General features: G+C 32.1%; 1 long non-coding RNA gene across 4 annotated transcripts; it reads right to left on the bottom strand.

The window, feature by feature from the left end:
• Positions 1-420: 420 nt before the first annotated feature.
• LOC141633581 (uncharacterized) lies at positions 421-3,758 on the bottom strand. Of its 4 annotated transcripts, none has more exons than XR_012538378.1 (7): positions 3,454-3,715; positions 3,103-3,159; positions 2,160-2,237; positions 1,993-2,080; positions 1,103-1,213; positions 817-995; positions 421-664 (listed from the first exon to the last, which is right to left on the bottom strand). It is a non-coding gene; the product is annotated as an uncharacterized LOC141633581 (long non-coding RNA). The 4 variants fall into 4 exon arrangements; XR_012538379.1 differs by having other exon boundaries at positions 1,955-2,080; positions 3,454-3,708; XR_012538381.1 differs by lacking the exon at positions 3,103-3,159 and having other exon boundaries at positions 1,955-2,080; positions 3,454-3,758.
• Between the last annotated feature and the right edge of the window lie 2,006 nt (positions 3,759-5,764).

Here is a 5,764-nt window from a genome sequence, read left to right on the forward strand (position 1 = left end):
CTTAATTGAGCTTAATGCACTAGTACAATTAATGAAATTGGCATCGGTTATAAACAGTGATTGGCATCGGTTCTTAACCGATGCCAATGCGGGCGATGCCAATGACATTTTTTGACATATTGGCATCGGTTGTTGTTCAATTGGCATCGGTTCTAACCAATGGCAATTTACACATATTGGCATCGGTTGTACCACAAAAACCGATGCCAATTTTTGCATTATTGGCATCGGTTGGAACTTGGGAACCGATGTCAATCATCAATTACAACAATAAAAAAAATTGTGCCTAGCCAATAAATAAGTTATTGGCCATAGAAATTCGACAAACATACCTGCATTATTTTTGTTTTTTTTTTTTAATTCAGTGCACAATTATAAATTACACACCTTGAAATTTATTTCATAAAAGCTATTAAAAAATCAGCAATCTCTCTCTTTAAATTAAACAATCAAATTTTAACAACCCGCAAAATCAATTTCGATACCAACAAATTCAAATAAAATACAACTATTAAAAAACCACGTCTAACAACATAAGCACATACACGTCTTTTTTTTACAATCGTTCGTTCACTACATGTTATCTTTTTATACAATATACTGTAGATCCCGAAGCTCCTCAACCTTGTTCATTTCTTCAATCGTAACTGTTAAACCAGAGACACTGTATACAGAAGAACAATATCAAACTACTCCATCTATCAAATAATTTCTTGCATTTTTTTATGACGAGTATTTTAATCAAGGGCAAACAAATGATTGGGAAAGAGAAAGTACAACTTAAAATAATTTATAATGAGAGATGAATTAAAATACCTTCTCTAAGTTGTCTTTTGAGACTACATTTCAGACACAGTAAGCACACTCATCATTATTTAGTTGTAAAAATCAAATCCATGTTAAGTGGATTGTTAGTTGATTTGCTGTTGAGTAAGGGCAGGAGATTATAAGCCAATGCATACATACTAGCCAACTGCCAAATCTCCTTGTGAGACCTAAAGTGTACATGGGCTAATGTTAATTTGGTTCAATGGAATCAGAAAAAGGAAGAAGAATTTCGCAAAAGCTACTTTGAATATGATTTACTGCTAAAAAAATATACCTGGCATATCATCCAAATGATCCGTGGTAGCTTATCTTGTCCTTGGTACTTGGAATTCTCCCTCAGTGGCTTATGTCTTAAAACCATAGCCAAGACAACGAAAATAGCAACCTGTAATTTGATATTGATAACAATTATAAATACAAATGTAACAATCTTCATTGGAAATTTGGAACTGTCTATGGGACACTTAAAGTAGATAAAATAACCAGATGAAGCATCATATGATATAAGCATACATGTAAACTCAGCAGAATACTAGAGGAGGGAAAAAAGGATTCTTCGAAAGACCAAGTAAAAAGATGTATCCCAAGACAGTTCAATTGAGACAACAGTTAATAACAATAAGTAAAAGCATGCACCAAGAAACTGAGTCAACATAGCCTTATCCCCATAATTTCACACAAAAGTACAATGCGCTAAATGCATTAGGAGCATTTTTACAACTTTTATCGATTTTACTAATTTTGACTGCATTGTTATTGGGTTCCTATTTCCACATTCTTATTACCTTCTCTTTTCATTATTTAACCTCTCATAGACACACTTCCAAATAAGTTCATGTTAGCTAACACAAGCATTTTCAGAATAATGCTAGTAGATAAGCACATTACTATATTATTATTGAGATCAAGGGATATCAGAGGAAAGGAGGAAAGGATTGAAAATCCATTCTTTATATAATCAAGGGGTCTCGTCAAGAAATGAAGATATAATGGAATTGACAGAATCCATTTTCTCCTTCCCTTCTAACAAACATATCATCTGTTAAGTTGAAAATACATGTGATTAAAAAAAGGCATGTAAACTCTACTGCAAAGTTCAAACAAAACGGTCCTCAAACAGTCAGACCTCTACTAATAATCGCCAGGCTGATGGAATCCTGTTACCTTAACTGGAAGAGTAAATCAAACCATTGCTTAAACCCGCTTCAAATACGAGTTATCTGAATTGTGTTCGAGCTTCTAGTTCTAATTTCTGCATAGATTTAAGGATCTAGTGAATCAATAGACCTACACAATATGGTGCAAAAACAGTATTAAAGAATGATACATACGCCTCAATCAAATTATGTAATGCCTTCAGGGTGGCATTGTTCAGGTCTGAAATCAGCTTGTTGAAGTTCCTGAGAATTCTGCATAAAAAAGAACAAAAGACTTTTGTCAAGATATATAAGCTTACTACAACTCTGCTTGTACCGCCAAATCTTCATAACCATATAACTAACGAACTACTGGACAGCCGTGATAAAGTATCAAGAAGACAAGAACTACTCCAACCTATTAATCTTCATAGCCATGTAACTGACGCAATACTTCGAGAGCCATGATAATTTATCAAAAAGACAAGGATTACTACATTCGCCTTATCATCATCTAACTTAACACTATGTACATTCAAATCTGTCATGGACATAATCTCGTAACATGACTAGTATCCCCATAATTGAACCCACTGAATGATCCATGAGATAACACTCAATTAGAATATCTCAAGTCAAATGTGTGATGAAAATATATACAATTTTACTAAACATTTATTACAACTAGTTCTCCTAACTAATTAACAACAACAAAGCTACTCAATCAGAGTACTTCTTTACCAACTATCTAAATGAACATCATTACGAGTTCATTCATTTTAGTAAATGTGTTATGAGTAGTACTCCCTCCATCCCAATTATTTGTTTACTTTCATTAAAATACTCATCAACAAGCAGAATATTCGTTAAATCTAATCCAATACTTCGGATTAGATAGAGCTTTCACATAGGAAAACAAACTAGAAAAGAGTATGTAGTGTTTCATGAGCATAGGGTGAAATCAAGGCAACCTCTTTTTTTCATGCACCATCAAAGCATTATAAACCCTTTGGGAATCAGTCATATATGTGAACAACGAAATAACAACTATAAATAATGAGACAACAACGCAACCACAACAGCTACACTAAAAAAATGTGTGAGATAAAATTAATCAATCAAAGAGGTTTTCTACTACCTACTAATATCCATCTCCAATTATGTGAATTGGAAACCCGTTCGTCGACCCCATCACCTATTCGATTTGGCAGAAAAATAAGATTATTTATTAAGAAAGTAACCCTCATTAAGTATAAAATTGGTACTAAATTGAAACTGCTAGGAACACCGTAACCACGGTCATTTTCAGGAAAAAATATCTCTAACAGGCAATTCATCTAATCCAAATACTTGAAATAGAAACAAAGAAACAACAATAATAATAACAATATCATATAATGATTAAATATAGTTGATTTAGCATAAAATGAAATTCCAAAAGTGACTCATAAACAAAATTTATTGGAATTATACAAAAAGGAGATTATACCTATTATATCGAGAATGAAGAAATAGAATCCGACATGGGATGGGATGGGATGAGGCTATGCGACGGAGGAATATAGGAGTATGCGGGAGGGTTGATATCGGTATATGGATGTCGCTTGTGGTGGTGGGTGTGAGGATAAGAGCAAAACAACCTGTGGTGGTGGATCAAGTGTTGAGAGGTTGTCAAGTGAGAGGATGAAGTATTCAGTATAGATCTAAGCTTTCTATGTTTTATTTGTGTTTGTGGAAACGCCTCATTTAACAGCAGCTAAAATTTTACCCTAATACGATTGGCATCGGTTCAAATCAACAACCGATGGCAATTACTCAAAATACACTATTGACATCGGTTCCTTTGTCATAACCGATGCCAATATCACTTTTAACAACAATTGGCATCGGTTATTAGTAGAACCGATGCCATTGTGCCGATGTCAATCGCCTTATCTCTAATAGTGATGACGTGGCCTTATTGAGCCAAATTTGTTCATTGAAAGAAACGAAATATCTCATGAAAGCGAATATCTCATGAAAAGTCATGTGATAATATTAGACTTGTATATGCAAGAGTTTGATATGAGAAAAGAAAAAATGATATACGCGCTGAAATTTTGATATTCATACTATGACCAAAGTTCATAGAGTTTACATATACTAAATTATGACCTGGTGTTCATACTGTTTGCAGCTATTGAAACTGTGACTTGAAGTTTATAGTGTTTATAAATTCTCACATTTCATATAGTGAGTATTATTTTGAGTATCAATATTAAGAATGAACTCGGTATTCATACATGAATGTCTGCAAATTATGTGACAATTTTGAAAAATTCAGAATCATATCAAACCGATTCAAAACATTCCCTGAAGCGAATGAGATATCATGTTTTGAGGATGAAATTATTTTATCTTTCATATAAGTAATGTAGTCCTATTGACATATTACATAATAAATTTGATTATAGGCCATTATTCCCCGAGAATAATATGGCATTGTTTTACTCATCTAATAAAAGTATGAAAGTATACCACAAGAAGTGATTAAGTATGAGGATATGGATATTTTTATGATTTATGTGTTTATTTTAAAACACTGGTATTCCCACTAGAAGTGGACATTGCTTCACATTTGAAACAAGAGTGATAATGTGAACAACATATAATATATTATGAAGTAATTGGTCGAAAGATACAACTAATTTGAAAGTTGTTGAATCATCTCTGATGCTTGAAGGGAATAATTGATTCATAAGTTGAATTATCAACTTACATGTATTATCATGCTATATAGCACTTTGAAACATGCATTGTGATAAGCATGCATATGTCATCATTGTATATGTTGACGATTATAATTGTTGGTCAAATGAAAATACTCAAAGAGTAATATATTCACTATTGAAATATTGATGAGTCTTGCTTACATATATGAGACACTTATTGTGTCCTATGTCAGATGTCACATCATTTATCTGGCCGAATATAAAATTTTAATTTGAGATTTATTGATACATGCATTGCTAGAAGATTAGCATGCATGATGAATATAGTCAACTTAACTATAGCATGTGATAAGTGAAATTATTGAGATAAATCCAACTCTCATTAAAGATTGACTTGTATTTTTTGCAAACTAAGAAAGTTGACATTAAATGATTCAGATGTGATAAATTAAAGCCATCCGGGTTCTTACCATACATGTTTTGATAAAGGTTGAGTTTATCTTCAATAAAAGATAAGTGCTGAAATTATCTTATGTAGAAATTTTATTAAAGGCAAGATACTACATTGAGATTGAGTATGTATGATGTTGGAGATCTAAGCACTACTCGATATTCAATAAAGAACTTAAATGTTCGTGTATGGATTGACATTATACTGAGTGTAATCACATAATGTTTTTTCTGAGTAGTCCCCGTGATTAAAAATCACATTTTCATTTTTATATAAAATCGTTTATCTCTTAAATTGGGCATTGTAAATCAGCACATTAAAAATCCAACTACATTACACATTTCTTCCAAAAATATTTTGTTATTGTACAAAGATGCCCATATAAATTCTCATCGATGATATGAGAAATTTACATCTAAGGTGTTATGATAAATTTTGGACTATAAATTGGTTATAGTTTTTACCACCTTAAGGGGAGAAATGTGAGTTAAAAGCTGGTAAAAACAAATATGATTCCATACTGAACCAGAAGTTCAGATAAATGTTATACATTAAATTCATTGAGTAGAGGTTTTTTGAATTTGATATAAAAAAATGTTTTACCAGAAAATAATACAAGTACGCATGAAGTATAGTAT

The sequence above is a fragment of the Silene latifolia genome, chromosome Y (assembly GCF_048544455.1).
Source record: "Silene latifolia isolate original U9 population chromosome Y, ASM4854445v1, whole genome shotgun sequence".
Classification (NCBI taxonomy): domain Eukaryota; kingdom Viridiplantae; phylum Streptophyta; class Magnoliopsida; order Caryophyllales; family Caryophyllaceae; genus Silene; species Silene latifolia.